The sequence below is a fragment of the Danio rerio genome, chromosome 7 (assembly GCF_052040795.2).
Source record: "Danio rerio strain M-AB ecotype USA chromosome 7, GRCz13ab, whole genome shotgun sequence".
In the NCBI taxonomy this organism is placed as follows: domain Eukaryota; kingdom Metazoa; phylum Chordata; class Actinopteri; order Cypriniformes; family Danionidae; genus Danio; species Danio rerio.
Genome location: NC_141027.1, coordinates 51,985,275 through 52,001,094, shown reverse-complemented (window position 1 = coordinate 52,001,094; position 15,820 = coordinate 51,985,275). Strand labels below are relative to the sequence as shown.

General features: G+C 35.8%; 1 protein-coding gene and 1 long non-coding RNA gene across 6 annotated transcripts in view; one reads left to right on the top strand and one right to left on the bottom strand.

The window, feature by feature from the left end:
* col4a6 (collagen, type IV, alpha 6) overlaps positions 1 to 15,820 on the top strand; it is a 181,012-nt gene that overhangs the window by 13,958 nt on the left and 151,234 nt on the right. The gene's annotated exons all lie outside the window — the stretch shown is intronic.
* Positions 11,637 to 15,820, bottom strand: part of LOC147843192 (uncharacterized) — a 57,523-nt gene continuing 53,339 nt past the window's right edge. Inside the window, exon 3 of one of the 2 annotated variants that reach the window (XR_015496243.1) lies at positions 11,637 to 14,503. This is a non-coding gene — a long non-coding RNA (uncharacterized LOC147843192). The remainder of the gene's footprint in view (positions 14,504 to 15,820) is intronic. The other variant, XR_015496244.1, reaches the window with a different exon arrangement.

Genomic DNA, 15,820 nt, shown 5'->3' with positions numbered 1-15,820 from the left:
GTTAATTTGGTTAACTATGCTGGTTGGGGTAATTAGGCAAGTTATTATATAGTAATGGTTTGTTCTGTAGAATATCGAAAAAATATGTAGCTTAAAGGGGCTAATAATTTTTACCTTAAAATGGTGTACTATGAAAATTTCCTTGCTTTGTTATTAAACATCATTTGGGAAATATTTAAAAAAGGGGGAAAAAAGATTCAAAGGGGGTTAATAATTCTGACTTCAACTGTAGCTACAAATTTTAAGGCAAAAGGTTTTTTCAAATTTTTTTTTTGGTCAAGTCAAATGATCAATTTAAAAGCAGTGGTTTTACTCAATTTTCTTTAAGTAAAGTCAACTAACCACTTTGTTACAGTGAAATATAACTGTAATGTAAAAGAACTGTCTATCAGCTGACTGTTTTTTACAGCTGTCTTAATAACTTTTTCATGTCAAGAACAACCGAAAAACAAATATACAACCATCCCCGGCGACGCAGTAGTGCAGTAGGTAGTGCTGTCAATTTACAGCAAGAGGGTCGCTTGTTCGAGCCTCGGCTGGGTCAGTTGGCGTTTCTGTGTAGAGTTTGCATGTTCTCCCTGCGTTTGCATGGGTTTCCTCCGGGTGCTCCAGTTTCCCCCACAGTCCAAAGACATGCGGTACAGGTGAATTGGGTAGGCTAAATTGTCCATAATGTATGAGTGTGTATGGATGTTTCTCAGAGATAGGTTGCAGCCGCAGGGCATCCGCTGCGTAAAACGTGCTGGATAAGTTGATAAGTTTAACAGAAGAGACACATAGCTAACAGTCTGCAAACATTAAAGTCCTTAAGTGTCATACAAAAGCACAGCAAGTGTATGTATAGGGTGCAGTCTTGATAACTTTAGGTATATGTGAAATCTCTGAAAAGATTTCAATGAGCTCAGAATCGCCAAAGTTACAATATATGGATTTCATTTTTTATCTTAACTGTGTTTCAGACCATCTGACCTATAACCGTTTTTATAAGACATATTAAAGTGTCCCAAATCGCAATGGAAAAGATTAATTTTGGTTTGTTCTGTTCATGTCATATGAAAAAAAAAACACATGTAAATCACATGCAAGCAAAAAATAGGATTTGGGCCACATAGAGTTACATAGTACTTTGTTATTTTAAAACTTTCTTTAGCCACTAAACAAAGAACAAAAGAGAACTTTTGTATGTCGTCTGATTGCTTAAGAGCCAAACTTCAAAAAGCACATATGAAGAACATTTATCGTAATTGATGTTAAGTCCTGTATATAAGTCTCTTTGGAATGTAAGTCACTGCATGTTTCACACGATTAAAAAAGAGACTATATTCCAGAAAATGCGGTTCTTGTGATGCTCACATCAGTGAAATCCACTATAAAGCTCAAAGACCACTGTGTGAATTTATAGTATTACAGCATAATCTACTGTGGCATGGTTTAGCTCAGCACAAGTACTATCATGTGTAGAGCATCGAAAGTATGTGTGTCACGTTATTGTTAAATAAGATATAATTTAAGCTGGAGATATAGCTGGAATCATTAGGAGGTTCAGTGCACTTCATGGCTTGCGGATGTTAAGATGGAATGAAAAATGGCAGACGTCAGCTCCCCTCCAGTCCTAAAGCCTCAGAGCTAGACATTCCCATGATGGCATTCCCAAATCCGTGACAGGGGCAGGCCTCAGCTTAGTCTCCAACCGTTAGCTATAAGCATCTGAACCCCCTCACCTGCACATCCCGGCCCACCTCTTCTGATCCTCCATAATACTACCCTCAGCTCTGGTGCTTTCTTCTTTCTGCTTCTCAAACATTTACCCTCCTGCCTAATCCCAGAACATCATATGTTTCCTGAAACCGCCATTTACTCACTTCTTTTCTCCCCTCATGTCGCCCCTCTGTCGCGTCATAAAACACGACTGCACTTCATCACTCTCTCTTTGACCACTTTACCTGTCTCACCTGCCTATTGCCACCTATTGCTGCTTCTGGGTAGATATAAGGCTTTTTTTGCTTGTAACAGAGTTAGAGTCCCATTAGTTTACTATATATTAAAGGGGCAGAAACTGGAGAGATTGAAGAGAATGAAGAACAAAAATGGTGGAGATTTATGTAAAAAAAATAAGTGTTTTTAATGATTGGCGTTGGTTGGGGGATGGGGTGGTGAGGCATTAAGTTTGTTGGCTTATTAATTGTGTCCTCCAGCCAAGTCATTATGCTTCACCATGTTTAACTACCAAATGTGGTTTGTGGTTTTTGTTAATGGTCGAGGTCTGAAAAACTCTACTATGGTTCAGCTCCAGGTCACACACAGGAAGTTTTGGTGATATGCACTAACTAATGTAATCTGGACCACATTAACTCTCTCCATGGAGGATACCATTACGAGTTTTTTTTTAAAGTGGTAGACTTTAATAAAAACATTTTACACTGTAAAACCCAACAGTCAACTTTATCAAATGACATGAGTGTAGTTAACTCAAAATTGACTGAAAGTTAATTCTACTCATTTAAAAGGAGTTTGAACTTTAACTTAAATGGTTTGTAGCAATCGGTTTCCTCAAACGGTTTGAGTTACCTTAACTTTTTGGGTTTTACAGTTCTCAGTTGGATTGAGTTCTCTTCATTTACTGTGCTCAAATTGCTTCATGTACTCAAATGGATTAAGTTCACAGTGCTCATTAGCATTAGTTTTTGAACTTACCCAGCAGGCACACAACATCATAAGACGTTAAAATCAGGTTAGATTTAGGTCATGACGTTAGGTGACCAAAATTTAGTGTTTAGCCAGTGTCTCAGGACAACATTATTTTGATGTCCAATAACAACGTCAAATGATGTTGATATTTGGTTGATTTTAGGTTGTGTTGGAAAGTGACCAAAATCCAACGTCTGATACTGTAGATGTCTTTGTGATAACATCCACAAAACGTCATGGTGTAACATGATTGGACATTGATATTTGGTTGATTTTAGGTTTTACATTGGACATCCACATCGGCCGATTGACAATTTTCATTTCGAAACAAAACCCAACGTGAGTGCAACATCAATATCATGTTGATGTCCTGTGCCTGAAGGGTAAATAGTTTGTTACAATCGGTTTTCTCAAACACTTTGAGTTACCTTAACCTATTGGGTTTTACAGTGTAGTTATTCACTTAGACATATTATTATGTATAGGCTTTTACTTAATTTGGACTTCTGTAGATTTCCTACAGGTAAACTACATTGCTCATAGGTATGTTGCACAAAGCTTTAAGCTATTATATTTATTTTGAGTAAACTCAAAAAAGTTTTTATACTCAAGAAGGTAAGTTGGTTTTGATTGGGTTTTGTTGCCATGGTAACCCAGTCTACATGGCTAACCTATATTCTGGGTTATAGATCGCAAAACCAAAGTGGACCCATCATTTGGGATAAAAGTAACATACAGTATACAGTAATACCTCACTATAGTGCGGTTCATCTTTGCAGTTTCGCAGATTTTTTGTGCAATTTGACATGCTTTTTTTTTTTACAGCACATTGTGTTCTGCTTCCTGATTGGCTGTAGACCATTGTAAGTTAATCTTCTCCATGCCAAATTAACAGAAATCTTCAATTGCTAGCAGTGTGAGTTTCAACAAGGATGCAAAAAGGGCTTTAATTGTCCATAAAGGCGGTCACAAACTGGATGCGCCGTGCAACACAACGCCATGCATTTTAGAATTGTAAACGTAGGTTTATATCAAGGTACACAGCGGTGCCACAAGTCGGTGGCTGTCTGCGGTGCCCAGCTACAACTCAAGACATTTTTGCTGCACCACAGAGCGCCATCTGAATTAATTTCATTTTAAGTAACATGCAAATGTGCTCCTCGGGTGTGTGTTTCTTCCAACTGTCATGTGCGTGGCGTACCTGATCTTTTGTGGATCAGTGACTGCAGGATAAAGAACATTACACTGGATCATGCCAACATTATCCACACAAAAGCTAAAAGCTTTATGAACCTTATGCTGACAGCGATGAATGTTTGTGTCTGACAACAGGTTTTGATCTTTGGTTTCGTTTTATAATAGTTGACTTATTTTTCTATGAAGGTTTGAACTTTGAGAGTGTTTAAACAAGAGAGAAAAGTGTTAACATGTTAATGCCTGTCTGAGAAAAAGAAAGCTGACTACTTTACGGATTTCACCTATTGCGGGCTATTTTTAGAGAGTAACGCCCACGATAAACTAGGGACCACTATATATTTGATGGAATAACACAAGTCCCATTGCCAGAGGACCTTTTTGCTCCAAATGAAAGCGTCTTACACTAAAATTGTATTTTTTAATGAATTATTTACATTTACATGTAGTCTATTTGCAGGCACTTTTGTCCAAAGTGACTTAAAATGAAAGGTACATTCAGCTATTTAACAAGAAGAGGCAATACACAAAAGAAACGCTCTTTATACAAAGGAACTGTTTGTGATTAGAGAATTAAGTTAGGAAGGGTGAGTGTTTTTGTTTTTTATTTTGAAGAGTGTTTCTACAGATCATCTGTGTGGAGCACACTTCATAGATGTACATTTTAATATAAATTTAGGGATTGTAAGAACATGTCTGGTGCAAAACTGGTGCAAATGTCAGTTAAGGTGTGAAAGAGTATTTTCTACAGGTGGTTTGTCAAGCCAACTCACCGGCGTGAGGCACATTCCATATGGGGTTGTTGTGTGGTGAGGTTGGGTTTTGGTTATTTTAGGGGTTTAGGTAATCCCGAAAGAGAGGTTTTTAATTTTTTGTTTGAATGATAGTTGTGAATCCAGAGTCTGTGTGGGAGAAGGAAGTTCATTCCATCAGTAAGGAACATAGAATAAAAAGGTTTTGGAAAGATTTTTTCAAATATATATTTATTATATATTCCTATTGTTTTAAATTGTCTATTAACTTTAATAATATATTTAATTAAAATTTTCATTTAAATTTAATTAAATTTTAATTATTAATTTGCCTTAATAAAGCTTTTATGAATGAAATGAATCTACATTATTAAATAAAAGAAAAAAAGTTTGTTTCCTTCATAAACATTTCCTGCATTAATAGTGTTTATTTATGACAACAGGGCTTAACATTAACACCCGACAAATGCGGGTAGATTTCAGCTTTGGCGGGTTAGACAGTCACTCTCACTAGCCACTTTGGCTGGTTTAAAATAAATTTTAAATTGTGGTTTTCTTAAAAGCAAGGTTCGACTATAAGAATGACCCAATATGCATGCAAATGTGATCTTAGAATTGAGAAACAGCACAGCTAACAAAAATTAATTGCTTTCGCGCAAGCAGAAGAAAGCAGATAATTACTGAATGAGAGGATGATCCCTCAAATTAACAGCTGATGTGATGCGCGCAACTGTTTAAAGCGCGTGCGCGGTCCTGTTTCCTTGCTTGAAGGAACCGTGCCTGGAATGCAACTCTGATCGGTTCTTTTTCAAATTGTCAGACAAAAAAGTTATGCTAATGCAATATATGTCAATAAAATGTATTTTTGTAAGCAGCACCGGTTGCTTTCGCTTTGAACAGATTATTAATTGGCCTTAACCTTGTGATCATCTTTCCATTATCACAGTATGTTTTTCACCTGCTTTCTTTTGCGTATGATTATTTTTGTTTATATGCTTTAATTATCATTTTTTACAACAACATTGCTTAAACATGAGATGAACTCTCCATTTACGTGTAGTTAACTGGTGATCTGAGAGACCTTTAGCGAGGACAGATTACTGTGCACATTTTTACAATAATTATTTTTTAAAGTTAATTGTTTTTCTTTGTTTTTTTTTAAAGTAATGTTTTGCTAAATAAAAAGTATAGTATACAGCTATATTTAGCTTGTTTTGACACATTTAAAATTTGTGGCTAAGAAATAATTATTGTTTGAAGTGGTCAGAGATAAATTTGGTAAATCCTTATTTTTAAGTTCTGAAAAGTCATGTGAAATAAAAACTAATTGCAGTAAACACTATGAAACCATGTTTTATTGGCTCATAAATGACACACAAAACATGAAATGAATGAGAAGGCATGTGAACAAAACACAAAATCTAAATCAAGTAATTTTAGCATGTCAAAGTCAAATTTATGCATTAGAAAATATTTTCCCAACAACAAAATTGTGGCTAGTGAAATTGCAGAGTGGCTAGTAACGTTGAAAAACTACTAGCCACTGTGGCTGGTGAGCAAAAAAAGTTAATGTCAAGCCCTGCTGATAAGTAAATGTATTTAAATTCATTTTTGATAATGTTATCTTTTCATCATCAACAGAGAAGTGAATTTCTATCTCGCAAGAAATTAGTCAAACAGACCCTCAAGTGTTTTGTGTGATTTGTGTTCGCTGCTTTTAAAGTGTAAACAGTCCAGAGTGAATGACAAACTCAAAATTTATATCGACCATTGTGAAATTACCTAACCTGATCTTACCCTGCTTGGATTTGTTTTTTTTTAACCCGATACTTAGTCTGTAACCCAAAATGTGTTCAATAGTCTTTTGTGCAACAGACTCTCTGGTGACAATTATGGCTCAGAAATTTTAAGAACTTTCTTAGAAAGAAAGACAGTTTGATAAATTCATTCATTCATTTATTTTATTTTCGGCTTAGTCTCTTTATTAATCAGGGGTCACCACAGCGGAATGAACTGCCAACTTATCCAGCATATGTTTTACGCAGAAGATGCCCTTACAGCTGCAACTCATCACTGGGAACCACCCATACACTCCTGCATTCACACAGATACACCATGGTCAATTTAGTTTATTTAATTCACCTATACAGCATGTGTTTGGACTGTGGGGCAAACAAAAGCACCCGGAGGAAACCCACGCCAACACGGAGAGAACATGCAAACTCCACACAGAAATGCCAACTGACCCAACTGGGGCTTGAACCAGCAACCTTCTTGCTGTGAGGCGATTGTGCTACTCACTGCGCCATCGTGCTGCACCCAATTTGATTTATATTGACAAGAAATTTTAATGTTGGTATTTGAGACTTAATTATGTCCAATGTGAGTATAAATGATGTGAAATTAACAAAAACATAATCTAATAGTGACATATTAACTAACTGAATTTTAACTACAAAGAAACAAATTAAGAAAAGATTAAATACTTTATTTATTAACATACAAGTAATGTGGACATTAACCCACATCAAAGTACTGTGTACTCGTGGATGTGTTGTTAAATTTGCACAGCATTCTTCAAGTTAACATTATAGGTCAACAGTGTTTTGGTTAACCGAGGAATCCCTAACCTAAGAGAAACAGAGGGATCATTTGTGACTCTTTTACACATTTACAAATATTTTGAGTCGGCCTTCACTGTTCTATCAGTCAAAGCAGACATGTAGCAGCATCATGCATGTACATGTGTACATATATGTCTATATATTTATCCCTTATTAATGATGACCACCAAGCACAAGTTTGCACACATCCTGCAGTGTTGTAAATTATCCCTCTGTTTGCCTCAGGACATCGGCAGTCTGGGAGGAAGTGTATACAATCTGTTTCTGATCTATTCATTCATTAACATCCAGCTTTGTAGTATGGATTACACCAAACTGTGGTCAGAGACGCTGCAGATTTCAGCAGGACACAAACGGCTCAAGATGAGTTTGGAACAAAGCTTAGTATATTGTTTGAAGTATAGGAGCAGCCAACTTTAACACCAATCTCTTCTCATTGGCTTGCTTATTAAGAACTTTCTTTTGAACCAATGTGGGTGGGCCTTACCTTTAGTTAATGGGGAATTAAGAACAACAAACTTTCATTGCTGATTAACAGCGTTAACAATCCATTCAGCTGATTTAGAGATTTGTTACCATCCTGAAGTCATTACATCTGGACCACAGTCTTCAAAACAAATGTGACTTCAGCCACACTAGGCGTGTGTGGTGTAAACCATTAGCCTCACCACTTTGTTGGGCTATAAATTGGCTTCTCGGGGGGATATTGACTGCCGCCTAAACCTAGTGTTGATTTTTCTGTGGCGGTGATGGAAAAGTGCCTCCTTCTCTTAACACCTTGCACTCTTGGAACTTCCATAAGGCCAGCCGCTGCCCTCTTCTCTAACCCAAACTGATGGTTTTAATGGTTCCCTGGTGTGGCTTCAAAGCCTCAGACTCTGACCTACTGCTGAGTGGTTGTTTCCTGTAGTGTTCATAGCAGGTGGTCTGCACAGTGTGGCATTGATGCTCAGTCTTTCAGTCATTGAACAAGACAACAAGAGTTTTCTTGCCTGTTTGAGAACATTGAATAAATTAAGTGCAAGTGTGAAACTTTATCAGTGGTTTGAAATTCAAGTAATTTTTAGAGTCAAATTGGTCCCCTTTCACTTTAGAAATAAAAAGGGAAAGAGGTATGTTTAAGGAATTGAACTGGCAAAAGAGTAAAATAAAAGTTGATTTAAGTATATATGGTACAGCAAATTTAAGTCCACAATGCTCAGTAAATGCCTTACATATATAGGGGAAAATGGCATACCTAATTGCAACGCTATTTTCCTGTATGGAATAACCATTCTGTGGTATGTTTGCCAAACAACGACATGGCTGAACTATAGTACAATGCATTATTTGGGAATGATGTAGTGACGAGTATTTCCCAAAGCCGTAGCTTCTCTGTTGCAAATCCATCATTTGAACTGCATTAGTTATACTGTAAAACAACTATAATGATGCTCTAAACGAGGCGGAGTAACGGAGAAAACCCACATCTATTTTGTGCAAATTATATTGTTTTACATGCAAACACATAAATAAATCCAATATTAGTTTTGTTAAAAACATGCACTCATTCCATATTCATTGAAATATATGTAAATGGCACAAATTCTTTTCTAAAACATAAAACCACTTAGCTAACACGAGTTTTAATCTCAAATATAAATCATATAAATTGTTAATGGTTGTAATTTACAGTATATTACGAAAAAAATCTACTTAATAATATTAATTATTATTTAGGATATTGTTTATTCATTTTTTATTTGTTTATTTATTTTTTTATAGTCTACTTTGATAATTTGACACATTCAAACCACTGCAGAAATGTTGTAACTAGCAGGCCCATGTCATGTACAGATACTTATTAACTTGTATGTAATATACTTAAAAAATACTTAATAATAACCTACTAAATTAAAAGCATTAACGTATGCTATGTTTTTTGCTTTTTACAAGCTTTAGAGACGTAACTTAAATTCCGCTTTTAAATAATAGGTCTCCTATAGCTTTCGTCATGAGCCACGGCTGCGTTCAAATGGGCATAGATGTTTCCAAAGTGCACTGCGAAAGGAACACAATTGTCAATATGATGATTGCTAAAACTGAACTGTAAAAATACTTTTTAAATGAAAGCAAGTTACACATAAGAGAGATTAATTTAATGCTTTTTTAAAAATTATTCAATCATTTAAATCAAAGATGTTTAAAGTAGGGCCCGCGGGTCAATGTTGGCTCATGGTAACCATTGATTTGGCCCACTATCCCATCTGAAAACTTGAGGGGAATGAGGAGAGGTGCTCGGGGCGAATGCCTTTGACCATGATTGTCATTTCAAATTTAACGTAACCCTTTTGTTTCAAATCAAAGTAAGCTTGACTAGTGTATTCAGCATTGTGAATATGATTGTTTATGTTATACTGTAATAAGTTCATTATAAAATGTTAAAAATAATACTGAATTGGTAATATGATTTAAAGCAACGTTATCTAGTCATTTTTAAATATTACCAAATAAATCAGAAAATTACTCTGACAAATTTAATATATACTGTGGTATATATTAAAATGCTTTTTTGACACTTTATAGGAAAAGGTTTGGCCACCCCTGATTTAAATTAATGTTTTCAAAATTAAATTTTGGAACAATCAAAAGAAATAGGGAATAGGGGGATAACTGGGATTAGAACACAACCAGGAACTATGCTTCTAACCACAGCTCTAGAGGTGTAGTTGTATGCGTACAAGTTTGTGATGCAGTTTGCGAATGTTCGTTGAAACAATGGATTTGGGAAACTCCAAATCAATAAACTGTTTGGAAGATGGAACTTGCAACCTTAGCTAGCTAATGATGTGTTTTTTTTTTTTTTTCTGGAAACGCACCACTGAACAATAACCAATGTTTAAAAGATTCATTCATAAGACAAAATGTCTCCATATAAATCGTATTATTACTCCATATCAAATTTATATTTTACCGTAATCTGTCAGTTTTAATAATACAAAATGAATAAATTAGCAATTAAAAACAAAAGTTAATGATAATTTTTAGCTTGGAAGTTAGCTGTTAAGTTCATGGACCTTCACTTAAATCTTACAAAACAACAACACATTGCAATGCGTAATTCAAAAGTGTAAAAAGAAGTTATATTTAGCTTTTCTTTGATTATTTCTTACATATGGGCTTTGTGTTGACTGCCTTTTTGTGAACTAATAAATATGTTAAATGTTTTGTGAAAAGAAAAGCACAATCAATCCAGTTAAAATCCAGTAATCTACCACATCTATTTTATTATTATACGTCTTTTTTTAAAGGAAGATTCAAATCTTCTGAAAAGTTCTTTTCTCTGCATTCAGCGACCAGGTATTTTCTTTAGAAGCATATTGTAAATGCTGTATGTCTGTACATGTGTCATGCATACACAGTACATTTACAGTCTCACATGTTTGGACAGTTAGACAAACACTGGAAAAGCTATACCTCATTTTACATGGCTTTTATTTACATGCTGTTTATAAATTCTTTTCCATGTTGACTGGACCCGAATGGGCTAGGGCATGCCAAGATGTTTTTACAAGCTCCACATGTGTCTTCCATCACAAAAGATTAACATTTAAAATTAAACCCTAGAGGTTGCCATAACGTGTATGTATACTCCATGCTGTAAATGCTGTAATGTTTGCTACAGATATAATGTCCCCGCTTGGAACAATTACGCATGTTATGCCCATCTGTAATACCCACCTGGAGAGATTCTCCCTTCACAGGGTTGGGTTGGGAATTTTGTGCACTTTTCATTTTTTCTAACAGAAGCAATATGAGTTCATGAGTGTGAATGCTCAAAAGCACAATCTCTTCTTATATTCCAAAGGGTGACAGCTTGGTTACAGTATGGACAGCTCCTAACAGAGTTTGCTAAACTAACAGCTTTTAGAGCACAGCAAACACCAATGGACCATGGTCCCCTTCCCCAACTCATCTTTTCCTTGACATGGGATTGTGATATTACTCCAGCTTTCAAGTGCTGTTTCACACCAGCCAGCAAAGTTTTCCTACACATACTTTTGTCCGAAAGAAAAAGCATATGGAGAATAGATGTTGCTCTAAACCTCCAATTTAAATTCTGAAGGAAAGCTTTCACCATTTAACTATTCAAAACTGCAACGCTCTGTCTACAAAAAGAATTACGTTTATTTATTTATTTATTTAAGAGTTTTGCCATATCAGATCAAAATGGATGAAGTAGAGACTAGGTTTTCTAGGCTCCTTGGCTAATTTGTGCTCCAGATCCCAAGATAATCTCCCAAATATCAGATTTTCTTGCCACATGTTGCACAACATTCTACATATAGCAATAATTAGAATGATTGACAGCATTTTCAATGAGAAGGAATAAAGAACTACATTTGAACAGTTTATTAACTGAAATTATACATTTATAAATATACAAACCATTATATACTGTAAACAATACAAGTTATTAAGAGCCCATTAAAGCCATTTGATTACTTAATAATTAATTCATATTAAACAGTAGCATGAAAACCAAGCATGAACCCATTCTAAAGAATTTGGCCACAAATAACACAAATTTACTGTTCATCTAATATATAGAGATCACTGAAACACTTTCCTTTGTCATATAAACCCTATTTCATAAGTCACATTATGACGAGTAACTGACAACATTTCTAGACTTTAAAAAAACTGAATCATAACACAAGACAGGTAATAACACATATTTTACTAATTACTATTACAAAAATCACTTTTTGGGAGGTGGGAGAAACTGAATCTCCTTTTTTTGTGCGTTTTACTTTTGGTTTTCTGATTTTGGTTATGCCACTGTTTAAATATTGCATTCTACCAGAATGATGTCGGAAGTTCAGATCTAGGGTTGGGACGAGATGCTTACTCCATAAGATGAGACAAGACACGAGCCTAGGTTCACGAGAAGGAGACAAGATACTTACAGTATTTATAGAAATCTTTAATGATGAAATACATGAACGGAAAATATTTAATTCAACTGAAAACAATCATAAATTGCACAACTATTTGGTGCTTTTTTAAATCAACTTATTATGAATATTATTTGACTTATATTTAAATGAATTGTGCCACATGCGAAGGACATGCGAACACTGCTAAATATTTAGCTATAAACTCCAGTGACTGTTTTTTTCCCTGTACAGTTTCACATTGAACTCCTTTCCACAAACTGAACTTTAAAAAAAAAGTATGTAATCATTTCATTTTGTGTTTTTAATTTTTCTGCAGTTTCACTTTCTTTCAGCCATAGCTTTTTTGTATTTTTTTCGGACAGCATAACCATGTGTTCGGTGATGATGATAATGATGGCTAAGGGTGTATGTGTCTCCAGGAGTTCACTGTGTGTGTGTGTGTGTGTGTGTGTGTGTGTGTGCATTCAGAGATGTCCGTCTGTGGTTTTTTACTGACTCGATGTGTGCAGAGAAGTGTCAAACAGATGAGTGTATATGGCTTGTCGCAAAATGCACCTAAAAGTCCTACACAACGGTAATAGTTTGATTTCATCGTTTTCAAGTCTGCACTGCACCGACTGAAATAGGAACACTCCATATGTCTTAACGCCTTTTATTATTATAAGTGTTTACGATAATTATGGCTTTAAGCATATCTAAAGTGCTATTCCATCGTATGTTATGAGCCGCGGTTAATGCATGTGGACGCGCCAACCCTTGAACTCCGGTAAATAAAAAATCGTTTACGTCAAACTCACCTGCCCCAAACAAGTGACGTGCAACTTCGAGGTCAGCCTTTCAGGTGTGTGCAAAGCACGTGTGCGGTTCTAGTCCAATCCTTCCTCCAATCTTAAGTGCTTTGGCCCGGTTCAAGGCCACTGTGAACACTGTGAGTAGGCCCTTAGTATTGCAAGATCCCACAGCCCAAGATCTCATCACATCCCTATTCAGAACTGATCTGTGAAGTGCCACATTTCTGAATCCCGTGAATATCTTAAGGGCATACCCTCTTGGCACAGGGGGATTCTTACATTATAGCTTACATCCTAATGTGCAAAGAGGCTATTTAAATACCAAAATCAACTTAAATAAAAGTTTGGGCTTCTGCTTGGCCACCTATGTGGCCAGTTTTCTTCGAATTGTCCTAATTGTCTATGGGAGGGTCTATGCATGCCCTTTTCTTATCTTTCATTCTAATATTGTAAAATAAGGTCACACAATTTCCCTGTGAAGTTAAGTTAAACAATGGGGATTGATGCGGAGAGCAGTATCCTTTGTTCCTGCTCTTATAGGATCTATAAGCTCTGGCTTTGTGTTACTATCAAGACTGGTAAGAAAATATTCACCTTTTGACATTTGTTCAGCTCCAAACTCAGATCAGATGCCGAAGTTTAAATCCTGTCAGGCTAATACGTTTGAACAATGCCTCCCCTGAGAATTAGGTCACTAGGTATAGTGTAGGTGGTCTCATGTGGCTGTTTAAACATATCTGACCACATGAGAGACTACAGTCTTAAAAAATTTGGGGTTGTTTAATCCAATGTTGGGTCAAATAAAGAAGCCCAAAAGGCCAAAATGTAATTGCAAAGTTGCTTCGTCCACATTTAAACCAATGTCAGGTTTAAACAAATCCATCATTTCTTAGAGCGTAGGTATGTGTTTTCGACTTCCTCTAGAAGTTCTTGAATGTAAAGAAGCTTAAAAGTTTCAGACTCACTACTTTCTTAACCTGTATTTACTGGCGTCCTTATGTCAACAACAACACTTTTTAAAATCGAGTGTAAACAGGGTTGAAGAGACAACGTTTGGATGGATTGTCAACCAATAGAAGGATAGACCAATAGATAAACTCATAAATAGATTACAGATTGACTGATAGATGGATAGATGTTGAGTTTTGTTTTTTAAATAGTCCACAAAGTATTTCACAAAAGTATGTTTCCATTAACAAAAAATTCTTTATAAATAGCATTAATTATCTCATCACCCTGTTGATGGGACCTCATGTCTGTGCTTGTGTTGCTTTGGGCTTCACAGTCTGTTGGTTGAAAATAAGCTCTGCTGAAACCAGAGGTTGCCATGGGCAAAGGATTTACTTAGTTGCAGACCCCAATCATCTCAATAGCACGCAGGCCACAGGGAGGTTTGAGCAGCACACAGCCTGAGGTGCCCGGAGGAGCAAGAGTGGAATGACATCAATAGATTTGAAATGGCTAGAAATCAGAAGGGGAGTGTGATGGATCTGATCATTGACATCTGTAGGGTCCTGAAACAAGAATGAAGATAAAAAACAGAGCACGTTTGTGTTTGTCAGGCTAGGTGATCTTTACTTGATTGAAGGCTCATGCTAAGACTTGTTAACAGAAGTTTCAATGTCCGAATGTTTTCTTCAATAACCCACTCCACATTCCTTTGTAGCTGTCCATCTCTTTACATTGCGTTTTCCCTAAAGGAAAGGACTTGCCTGGAACTCTAAACTTCCGAGCTTCATTCCATAGTATTAATATCCATTAAGAGTCGTCTTTCTCTAAAGCCTTATTGACTGTAAATATTGACATTGAAGTGTACCTAAAAGCCAATGGGGGAATCAGCTTTCATGACACAACAAGCTGTTATATGTTTGGAATTTTCCCTCTAAACAGATCTCAATCATAATAGATGTAATGGAAAGCCAGATAACTGCTCGACACCTGTGAAAACATAATTAAATGGCACAGGACTGATTGTAAATATCTTTCTTAAACTGAACACACATGTAGATTCTATTTTCTCAACTAATTTGTAATACATGGTGTTATTTTATTAACCCATTAGGGTGCAGAGAATACACACACACAATGGTATTTTTAGATCTAGATGTATATTTTTTGAACTGCTTCACCTCCTGTTCTCCATTTAGAGCGCTTCAACTTCTGTTGTCATGTTAAAAACTTTCCTGAAATAGATGAAGTGGATTGAGCCATAGACATTCCGAGCTACTGTTTCACGTACCTCTTTACTTTGTTTGACCTTTGCTCTCACTCACATTTTCTCATTCATCAAACATGCTTTCCATTCCCTCTGAAATTCTCTGTGGATTTTGGATTTTTTTTTTTTTGCTAGATTCAGCACAGCACAGCTATCATTTTCTTGTTGCACCATATTTAAATTTAAATTACTTTAAATAAGAAATTTATTTGCGCCTATTTGTGTACCCATAGGCATGCTGGTCTAAAAAGGAGGTGTGTTAAGGCACATTGTTGGCACATTGCTATTTTGAGGCAACTAAAATAGGCTGCACCAATCACCAAGTGCTGGTCTAAAGTCAATGGCACAGTTGTTTGTTGTTGTTTTTTTAAAAATTGAGTCAGTGATAGGTGGATCCAAAGTGCATGTACAAATTTCTTATTACACACACATGGCAAACAGCACAAAAATTTATTTAAATTTAAGAAATTAAAGGACTAAAATGTAAATGATTATTATTGTCTACATAAATATAAAAAACATTACCACCTCATTTTCCATTACTGGATTGGAGCTGGAAGGGCATCCGCAACGTTTAAACATATGCTGGATAGGTTGACGGTTCATTACGCTGTGG